The 11676-nt window shown below is 37.3% G+C and overlaps 1 long non-coding RNA gene across 1 annotated transcript; it reads left to right on the plus strand.

Moving 5' to 3' along the window:
* The first annotated feature begins 3648 nt into the window (after window positions 1-3648).
* Window positions 3649-9170, plus strand: LOC132421131 (uncharacterized). Its single transcript, XR_009518503.1, has 3 exons — window positions 3649-4040; window positions 6346-6381; window positions 8736-9170. It is a non-coding gene; the product is annotated as an uncharacterized lncRNA (long non-coding RNA).
* Window positions 9171-11676: the final 2506 nt, after the last annotated feature.

Consider the following 11676-nt stretch of genomic DNA (forward strand, 5'->3'; position numbering starts at 1 on the left):
TCGGCAGGCAGATTCTCAACCACTGCGCCGCCAGGGAAGCCCTGACTCCATTTTAAGTGGTAGAATTGATTAAAGATCACGGTTAAAATACATAAAGGTGATTGTATTTTAGAAGAGAGACTTAGTTTTTAACTTAAGAGACCTACATTTTTCATCTTAGTTCTGTGATTTTATGTGACTATGGAGCCCGCTCTCGAGCTTTCTTTGGAAGCTAGAGTTTGGAAGGGATTTTGGAAGCGGGAACACAATACAGGCCATTTTTAACACGAAGCCTATCATGCTGCTTTGTTCTCACAAGCACAGATAGAAAGATTAAAGAGAAGAGGTTCACAAATGGTCATGACAATTGGATAGGGCTGTACAAGGACAGCTCACTTATTGGGGGTAAAATAAAAACTTGTTTTACCCCAGATTTTTCCAAATTATTTTTGGAAGTTACAACACAATCAAATTTGATTCCCCAAATCTTCTCCTGGGGATTGTTTGGCAAATATGAAATGTAAGTGAGGAAAAATTTCCTCCCAGCCTTCCAAATGGAGTTTTCTGTCATCATATCAGGAAAATATAACCTGAATTTATCTTGCAGGCAGACTAGATGTTATTTCACCTTTTATTTTCCCCTGAAATTACTTTCAAGGATTAAGTCAGAAAGAGAAGGGCTTCCCTGGTGGTGCAGTGGTTAAGAATCCGCCTGCCAATGCAGGGGAACATGCGTTCGAGCCCTGGTCTGGGAAGATCCCACATGCCGCAGAGCAACTAAGCCCGTGAGCCACAACTACTGAGCCCGTGAGCCACAACTACTGAGCCCGCGTGCCTAGAGCCCGTGCTCCGCAACAAGAGAAACCACCGCAATGAGAAGCCCGCACACTGCAATGAGGAGTAGCCCCCGCTCGCCGCAACTAGAGAAAGCCCGCGCGCAGTTACAAAGACCCAACGCAGCCAAAAATAAACAAATAAAAATAAATAAATTTATTTTTTAAAAAAAAAGAAGAAAGGGATTATTTTGTACCAATAATGTGTTCTCTCTATAGCTGGATTTTAGTTATCACCGCCTGAAGCATACTTAACACACTTTAACATTGGTGTTTAGTGCTTAAAATTTCAGGTTCCACATACAAAGTTCCAAATATATCTGCCAAATACGGCAAACCCCCATGAAAGTTATTCATTTTGAAAGTTTGAAGTAGTAGTTTCCTTGATGTTCTAAAGATAAGGACCCCTGCATTCTTTAGCCAAATATCTTGTCTTCTGATAGCTAATAAACTTCAGAATTGAACATAAGAACTTTGTCGTGAACATTCACATATTCACAAAGGAAGGCGTGTGCTCTAGCGCTTCTCATGGGGTTGGCTACCTTGATAATGACATGAGTAGTCCTCATAGACTGCTGGGCAGGCTTTTAGATGCTCCCCAGTGAGTAAATCTGATTTTTTTCCCCTGCTGAATTCTTCACTGTGAATCCAGTGTTACGGGAACATCATCCCTGCACATTCCAATCCATGTTTTTAAGCTCATTTGTTCAGAAGAATTTTGAAAGGGCTTCAAAGATATTATTGGTTTGGTTGTAGCCCCCAAGGCTTGAGAAACGGCTTCCTTACTTCCACACCATCTTTAACCACAAGTTACGCATAAAGATAAGGTGTAACACAATGTTCTTGAGGATAATCATAAGATTCATCAGACTAAGGGGAGGAAAAAGCCAGGATTTGAGCTTTTGCAAAACTTAAAAATGTGGCATCAGCAGATAAGACCTTCTAATTCCTGACTATAGAATTCGAGAAAAAAATTCTGGAATAGCTTTGAAATATCCTCTCAAAGAAACTTTTGGGAGCCCTCAGAATGAATTGTTCCCCGAGAATTTCTCCAGCGTTGTGAAGTTTGGTCCTCCAGTGATTAAAAGGGATACTTGATACAAAATCTTTACAGCCATTACAGTTTTTCTTAATATGTTCTAATATTGTTTAATATTATATACCACAGAGAATTGCACTCTAGTAATAAGAGCAACCCGTATAAAAATAAGGTTTGTGTGAATCCGATTTAAATGCCATGATAAATGAGGAGTTTGGGATTAACATATACCCACTACTCTATATAAACTAGATAATCAACAAGGACCTACTGTATAGCACAGGGAACTCTACTCAATATTCTGTAATAACTTATATGGGAAAAGAATCTGAATGGATATATGTATATGTGTAACTGATTCACTTTGCTGACACCTGAAACTAACACAACATTGTAAATCAACTAGACTCCAATATAAAATAAAAATTAAATTAAAAAAATAAATAAATGCCGTGATACCCACGGTGGGGACGACACAGTTCCTTTGATCCGTGTACTTAGGCACAAAAAAGTTGAACGCTTGTCGTCTGTGATAACCTGCTTCCAACCTTGACATACAAGTGAGCCTCATCAGATTTGTGTTTTGGCTGGCATCTTCAGTTGCCTTCTAGAAAAAATTATTCCTTTTTAATGAGGAGTGTTTCCAAGAGTGCCAAGCTGGTTTTGAAGAGTAAAGCGATGCTGATGGCAGAAGACGACCGCCTTGTTCCGCCTCATACCTGAGCCCAGGAAGCGAAATACTCGTTTGTTTTGTGTGTTTACCCATGTCGGCCTAACACATGCCACCGTTTAATGGAGACTTAGACAAGATTTAACATAGTTTTATGATTCTCTGACTCTATTTGCTGTTGGGCTAAGGCCATTGTCAAACAATACAGAGATATAAAAAGAGAAAAGAATGATTCCCCTTCTCTTACCAATTCATCCTTCTGAGGTAAGTCGAGTTATGTACCCATCCTCTTCTTCATATGCTCCTGCAAATACATCTTTATATTAACACACAAATACGTAGTGTTTTTACCTTATAAAAATAGCGTTATATTGCACAGTTTTCTGCAACTTGCTTTATCACTTACCAGCTTCTCATGGGGGAATCCCCCTGGACCATACAGACAAATTATTCATTTTCATTTTAAAGAACACCAAAAACTTAAGATTCTGATTCACTTTGCATTAAAATGTATTAAAATGGGGAAGGAATTTTTTAAATCGTACTGTATTCCTATCTAGTAACATAAGTTTTCATTTATTGAGGTGTTTTTAGGGTGTTTTTTGTTTGTTTTGTTAGTTTGTTTTTTGGCTACACAGCTTGTGGGATCTCAGTTCTCTGACCAGGGATTGAACCTGGGCCACGGCAGTGAAAGCCCAGAATCCTAACCACTAGGCCACCAGGGAACTCTGTTATTGAGGTTTTCTTTTACATCTTTCAAGAGGAAAAAAAGGTTTTCATGTAGCTATTGTAATTCTTTGTTAAATTTTTTTTTTTTTTTAGATTTTATTACTTTCATGAAAAAGCTTTTATTTTCCATTCATGTTTAAGTGGTTATCACTAGTATGGTAGATTGTACGATTCGTCATTATCTACTTCCTCCGTGGTAAGAGAGGTCTGCTTGTTGGATATCATTTGCAGTACCTTCTTAGAGATGAAGCACCCATCCATCCTGTCCCCATTTGTGTTGGCCATGTGACTTGCTTTGGCCAATGAATATATGAGATAAACACAGCAAACCGAAGCTTGAAATTCAAGTGTGTGATAATACTTGTCCTCTTGAGCTCCTGCTCTCTGGCATGAACATGGCCAGGTTGGGGCTACTTCTTCAGCCTAGATCCTGGAACAAGAATGCTCGTGAAGCAGACCTGCAGCCAACCCGTAGCTTGGAGCGGGGTAGCTGCCAACCATCAAGACCTGTGAAGGGTGTGTCATAATTTACTTTACTTCCAAGTTAAGACGTTCATTTGCCCATTGCATGGATGCTGACAGAAGACACAACTCCTAGACCAGAGACAAAAGACAGCAGCCAGAGTGAGTGTCAGCACGTTTGTGTTGATTCCCCGAGTCTTCATTCCCATGGTGGGGCCCGGATACATGCCTGAACACAAAGTCGGTTGCATCACAGGAGAGGGACAGTGAACTTGAAATCCCATCACGTCATAGCAAGCAGTAAGCAAGCCTGCTCTTTGCCCCAGAGGTAGGTATTACCTTCTCCCTCAAGCTTGCTCACTGCATACTCAACCCTGAGGAATGGCTGGGTAAAAAAAATAATCAGGGTTTTGAAGGCTTAGCATACCCAGCAGGACACATAGGGACACAAGAGGCTCATGAAAGAGTATCTCCCACCACCAACCCTCAGGCCTCATGGAATGTCAGTGAGAAATAAATGTTTGCTATTGTATCAGGGTTGTTTTGCTACAGAACAAAGTTAACTGATGCAACAAGTACAGAGAAAAATCCATTGACGTCTGTATATTTATCTTACATCTTGCCACCATACCTTAGTCTCTTATTTTAAAAAATAATTTAGTATAGTTTCTTGAGTTCTCTAAGTATAACAACATCTTCTGCAAATAAAGTGAATTCTCGCTGCCCTCCCCCAGTATTTATGTTGATTGTTATTATTTTGTGTTCTTACCTTCAGCATTAGCCTAAGTTTCTAATTTTTGAATAATAATGGTGATAGCAAACATGCCACTCTTCATTCCAAACCTAACCTTTGATGCTTTGCTTGTGATGCTGGGGCTGGAATTTAGCAGACCGTGTTTTCGCTTTGCAAGGTGGCTGCTTGTTAAACTGTGCTGATGAAGAGTTCACTGGCAGAGAGCTCCCAGGAAGGAGAAGGAAGCAGGGATTGTTCCTTACTGTTTGTTTTCTGGTCACTTCTTATTCGCTCCCTGTTCTATGAGCGTCAACCTACCGATGCTGCTTCATCTTGACAGAGCAGTTCCTTCCCACAGCAGCAGGACAATCCCATGAACAGTTTTCTAACATGTGTAGGAACCGCCTCTTTGCACCCCCAACTCAGAGATACATGACATCTGCGTTTCATTTCCTCGAGGCCTTTCTCTAAGCTTCTAAGCTTTAATAACTCCAACTTCTCTTCTTGATCCCACTCCATCATATAGTGGTAGCTGTTTTCTGCAGTTGCTACCTCTGTGATCCCAAGTTCTCTTTTTGTTTTTAAGCTACCTTGTGACGTTGACACCTAGGTAATAATTCTTTATATTAAATTCTCTCTGCTAAAATAACTGGTGTGGTGTCTGCTTCTTGACTGACCCCTGATTGAGAAAGTAGCTATCCCTATTTATTTTCTGCTTTTAATGATGACGCTTTACCCATTAGCCTTTTAGCCCTGTAACTGCTGGGTTTTGGTTTTTGGTTGATTGTTATTGAAGTTTATCAGTGTGTTTCTTGTATATATTGACAAATGCATTTTTTCTTTCTTGTTAATGTAAGAAACTAGACATTTTTCGTAATGTTGAATCATCGTATTCCATATTTCTGGAATAAATAGCTAATAGTTAACACATTTGTAGCACTTACTACATATGCTCCAGGCATTTTATATATATAAATTCACTTAGCAAACCTCCTTGGTCATGGCTCATAATTACATTGCCAAATGTTTATTTAGAACTTACATTGATAACTGAAATTCAACAATATTTGGAGTTTTATCTCTTGTATTGATATTACTTGTTCCTACTATCTTATCACCTCTATCGAACTGAAAGATCCTTGAAAATCAATGTCTTACTATGCAGTCAGTACCTCAGTATCATGCAAGAGCGTGTGTTGATGTTTGTTGAATGATTAAACACACTTAATAGATCTAAAGTAAGTCTACTTTATGAAAATTAGCATTTATTCTGTAACATAAATTCTGATTTCACACATTTAAAAATATTTGTAAGTAATCAAAATACATAAAAATGGATACATTTAATATTAAACTAGACTTTTCTGGGCATATGTATGCATTTCAGAACTCTAACATTTTAAGAATTATTGCTTATCCTGTCTCCTTAAATGTCTCTTCATAGAGTTTTAAAATTCTCCAACATTTTGTTAATAGCAATAATTACTGTTGTATATTTTTGAGTTACTGCATTATGTTTTGTGATGTAGATTATATCAAAATTCTTCCTTTTTCCAGAAGATTAAAGACAAATTAGTAAAAGATATGCATCAAGGATTCTTAATGTATGAAACCATTTTCAACAAAATGTTTTTTATTTAAGTCAAAATTGGATTTCCACGGTTTAGGGCTTCAGGGCTTCTAAGCCATTGCTCCCACAGATTTAAGACTTGAACTGGACATCAAAGGTTATCGTGCGGCCTCTTCAAGGCACTAGCTAAAGTTTTGGTAACCGTTTTCTGTGGTTTAGCTTTGCTTGAATCCTTCCCTTCAAAGCAGCTGTTGCTATGTCATTGAGATTAAGTTTAAGGACAAGATGTGTTATTATTTATTTGTATGTTTTTTTCAATTGTATTTTAAGGACCTTCTGTGTGCACAGGAAAGTACTGGCAGACGGGTAAGTAAAGATGTTATCGTCTACCACCGAGGATTGTGCAACATAAGGACCCACATGCAGACCCACATTTTATATAGAAATAACATTGTGGGACAAACTTTTTTTTGCAATCCCAAAGCAATAGGAAAAAGAAAAAAAAAACCTATCATAAGGAGAGGAGCACAGTGCTATATTGGCACCCTGAGGATTTTTTCCTTATTTGTTTTTGCTATTGTTGTTTTAATTCTAGGTTCTGATTTTATGTAGTTTGGGGGGTAATGACTGGGCATTTATGATCACAATCACAAAGGATCTTTTTCTCACACCCTTTCATCATGTTTGGAAGCAGTAATATAAACCATGGTAATAGAAATTATTTTACTATTATTTATTTTTTCACCTTCCCTAATACCCTAAAGTTTATAACTCTAATTTTCATGAGTAGGAATGACATATGTATGTGTGTGTATACACACACATATATATATATATACACACATACATATATATCCTTTTTACTGAAACACAGTAGTTTTATAAAGCTTGGGCTGGATTTATTTGAAAAAATACTCTATTTTAATTCATTATATAGCCTTTTTAATAAAGTCTAACTTTATTAAAGTGACCTAAAATTCATTTTATCAGTTCAATTCACTTATCTCAGCCTATGTGGTTTCTGTGTGTGTGTGTGTATCATCCACCTGATGGTGGCAAACATGCTACACAGTTTTGAAAACTGCAAATACAAAGAGCTATTTTGATGATCATCTAATTTTAGAAGCAAATTATGGCATAGAACTACAGTTTAATTATATTAAGTATAGTCTCCATTACTGTCCTATATTTTTATCTCAGTTTTCACTTTACCTCTGAACATAGATTCTTCTTTTCATAGGTTTTCCTGAATTATGATTTAAAGACAAGGAAATAAGAAATGCATATAGTTTATAGTGTGTTAAGTGACAGACACGAGGATCTATTTCAGGAAATTAAAATGGCAACCTGGGGGAATTTGTTTTCTATAAATTAGGTTTATTAAGAAATACAAATTTTCTCATTCACATCAATTACATAATATTTAGAAACACTGGAAAGTCGGTAGTTTAAAACTTCACACAATTGACTTAAAGAAGAGGTTTGTTCAAAGTTTTTCACCAACTCTCTGGAATGCCAGTCATAGGATAAAACATAAGACATACTAACTATTTTTTTCTGGTGCTAGCAGCCCCTTTATTGGGTGGCTTAAGAACTGTTCAGTTTTCTGTACAGTTTTTGATTGCTTTTTAATGTTTTTTTTGTTTCATTCTTTTTAAAATGTTGATACTATTTTCACAGAAAAAAAAGAAGCATAGGCCAAAATAAGAAAATTATGTTGAGCAAATGTTAATGGAAATTGACTTAGGTTTTAAAACTGAAGTGGACACTTTTGAGCTGTGAAGTTCTGAGTTTTGTTTTATTTTCATCAAAAATTCTCAGATTTTATGAGAGCAACTGAAGTCAGGAGACCATCCTGAAGGAAAAATTGGGGGGGGAAAGGTGAAAATAGAATATTTCAGTTGCACAGCAACATCTTTGCTGTTTTGAAAATAAATCTTTGCAGGTGTGTTTCCGATCTGACTTTCTTGCTCAAGGAACAATGTTTATCATTTTCTGAATTTACCAGCAATTGGTGTGCACTGAGGGCTCATTTATTTCTTACAAAATGTCGCTAACTCACTCCTGTCCTCTTAAATTTAAAACAGCTGCTAGCCACTGGCAGGATCTAAATCTTAACAGAGACAGAATTCCAGACTCTCTGGATGCCTGTATTACACTCTTGTTAATAACGATCTCTGTCCGTCAAGGTGACGACAGGACAACGTGGGGCTATACACGTTTTCTCTGTCCATATGTAAAAAGCTAAAGCTTTTATTTTGTTAACAAAACCCCATGATTTCATTAAATAACCCCTCTGATTATTGGTGTCATTTGATGAAGCACTATAATTTAGTTTTGCTTGAAGCCCCCTAACTTCCGAAGTTGTTTCCTTTCTAGGCAGTTATATTTTTAATGTTATCTGGGAGTTAGAGTAGCCTTATTTACTGGAAGTAGCAGAGGGATCCAAACTCAACTTTAAAAGGTGAGGCAAATTTGGGAAAAGAAACATATTCTTTAGTTTTCAATTGTTTAGAATTTTATTTTCAGATACCATTTTCACAATGTAGAATTTATAATCTCAACATTTCCTTGTAAAGAAGACAATAATTTCAACTTTTCCAATGACTACCTCACTGTTTAAAATAAGAATTTTGACATAAGCCTTAAATACCGGGATTTTCAGTCAAAGATACAATACTGCTTACTTTACCAAAAAGAAATCATTTTGTTTTCCTTAGGTTTTCTTGCAGAACGACTGTTCACTTTCTATAAAGATAGATTCATCTGTTGTGAACAAGGCTGAAGATTATTTTCCTGCATAAGATAAATCACTGGAAGAGACAGTAAAGCATTCAAAATGTACTTTATGTCCTACCAGAGAAAAATCCAAATCACTCTTCTCCACAGTGAATTCATGGTTTCCTGCAAGATAAGATCTCATCCTGTTAAGGACTTCATCTTGGAAGAAGAGAGAACATCATCTCTCAAGGGAGCTCCAGTATCATAATTCATAAAATCAAATGTGTCAATAAACACAGGTCTAATTTTAAAATAGCCACATCCACGTCTCTGGCACCTAGAGCCTGAACACTCGGTGTTAGACTGTAGTATTTTATAATAACATAAATCTGTAAAAGAGAACAAATAATTGTTGAATTATTTAAAAGTTTTCATTCTCATGAATAAAATTTAAATGCTCAGCAATCCTTAATGACTACATTTGGAATCCCTTCCTTAGTGATGAGAATTAACTTTGCAATTTAATTTGCCGCTTTACCATGTGAAAAAGAAAGATAAAAAATAAGCCTCTTGGGAACGGGAAGAAAATTTCCAGTCTCTCACCAGCCAATCCAGTTTTTAATCAGCACTTTCTCTCTCTCGACATTATTGGCATTTTCACCCCCATTCCTCCCCCAGGTCTGGTTTACGGACACAACTAACTGTACAGATCTGAGGTTTGGATTTCATTTCACCTTGAAGTGTTTGCCTAGATTTGTTTTACTGGTCAACATGGTAGTCCAGAATGCAGAAAAGATTTTAAACAAATTATAGACTCTGCTAAAGAAGATACATGATATTCTAGGTATAAGATATCAGGAAAGAAGTATAGCAAAAATTTCCAAACGTTTACTACTTTTTCTTATAGTGTCAGGCTTACCTCTAGGTGGTCACAAAGCACTGAGCTGATCTCCCTGTGCTATGTGGCTGCTTCCCACTAACTATCTATTTTACATTTGGTAGTGTATATATGTCAATACCACTCTCTCACTTCATCCCAGCTTACCCTTCCCCATCCCCGTGTCCTCAAGTCCATTCTCTATGTCTGTATTCTTGTCCTGCCCCTAGGTTCTTGAGAACCTTTTTTTTTTTTAGATTCCATATATATGTGTTAGCATACGGTATTTGTCTTTTTCTTTCTGACTTACTTCACTCTGTATGACAGACTCTAGGTCTATCCACCTCATTACAAATAGCTCAATTTCGTTTCTTTTTATGGCTGAGTAATATTCCATTGTATATGTGTGCCACATCTTCTTTATCCATTCATCCGATGATGGACACTTAGGTTGTTTCCATCTCCAGGCTATTGTAAACAGAGCTGCAATGAACATTGTGGTACATGACTCTTTTTGAATTATGGTTTTCTCAGGGTATATGCCCAGTAGTGGGATTGCTGGGTCATATGGTAGTTCTATTTGTAGTTTTTTAAGGAACCTCCATACTGTTCTCCATAGTGGCTGTATCAATTCACATTCCCACCAACAGTGCAAGAGGGCTCCCTTTTCTCCACACCCTCTCCAGCATTTACTGTTGGTAGATTTTTTGATGATGGCCATCATGAATGCATTTTAAAGTATTTAAATGAATGAAGTTTTTTAGAAGGAAGTTTTAAGTGAACTGAGAAGTTACCAATCTAGTCTCTTAATTAGCTGAGAAAAGCTTCTTGAGAAAAATGGGGTTTAAGGAGTACAAGCTACAGAATATCTGGATCTTCTCCTTCCTGCAAACTGGGGGGTTCTTGGAGTTCAGCTGCCATCTTGGATGGAGAGGTGACTTTGAGAATGTAGATCAAGCATTGACTGAGCAACAAGATGGAAAGAGCCTGAATCCCTGGCACCACTGTGGGCGAACTTGTCCTGGACCACATATATCCAGACAGTTTTACGCATCGAGAAATAAACTTCAAATTTGTTTAAGCCTGTTATCTCAGGGGTTTTCTGTCACTTGCATCCAAACCTTATCTTGACTAATGTCAACAGCAGTACCTAAAGTGTGACTAGACAAGAGAATGTCCCCCAAATAACAGACTTATTAAATACCCACATTCTATACAGCCTCGGAGCTCACTTTAAAGTATAATTTAAAGGTGATTGAGTCGACCATTTGTGGTATAGAACAAAACGGAAACGTGATAATTAACAGGATAATTAACTTTCCTTCTCCCATGTTGTTACCTGAGAACAGAGGCCAAGGGAAGGAGAGAAGCTTCTGTGACTCTCTGCTGGGTAAGCCTGTGTGCTCTGTGAATGCAATCCGTGCAACACGCACATAGGCCTGGCCATACTGTGCATCCAACCTTCTATATCGTACTTCAATTTTTCTTAAGTATTTTTCTTTTTTGTTTAAATACCAAAAAGCAATATCTTATTGGAAAAAATCTCTAATGCACAAGAAGTTTATTCTCTAGAAGACAGACATAGAAACAGTGAAAAATCTATCTATAGGGCAAAATGTAACTATTGAAAATCATTACTTCACTTGGAGCATTAGTGGATTTCTGAGCAAAGCTGTTTATTTTTCAGGTTTTATGATCCTTCTTAAGCTAGAGTCTTAAATGATCCAGCCCTTCACTTTCAAGGTCCATCATAAACTCCAGTGCCACATGGGTAGCTTAAATAGCCCCCAGTTGGGGTTATGGGAAAACAGGGAACATCTGTGTCTCTGAACTGGGCAGCTTCACTCCAACGATGAATGCCCTGGGTGAAGAGGGGGGCTAACATCATCAGAGCCTCTGATATTTGGAAGAAGCCAAAATACTTGCTTTTTAAATGTTATCTTCTGATATTCAAGAATTTAAAAACACAACATGGACCAAATCGAACACCTCAGTGACCTGAGCACCATCTCTAGCTTAAAGTCCAGGTGCAACTGGATCTGACCTTGCAAAATCAGATTTTA

This window comes from Delphinus delphis, chromosome 2 (genome assembly GCF_949987515.2).
Source record: "Delphinus delphis chromosome 2, mDelDel1.2, whole genome shotgun sequence".
Taxonomy (NCBI): Eukaryota; Metazoa; Chordata; class Mammalia; order Artiodactyla; family Delphinidae; genus Delphinus; species Delphinus delphis.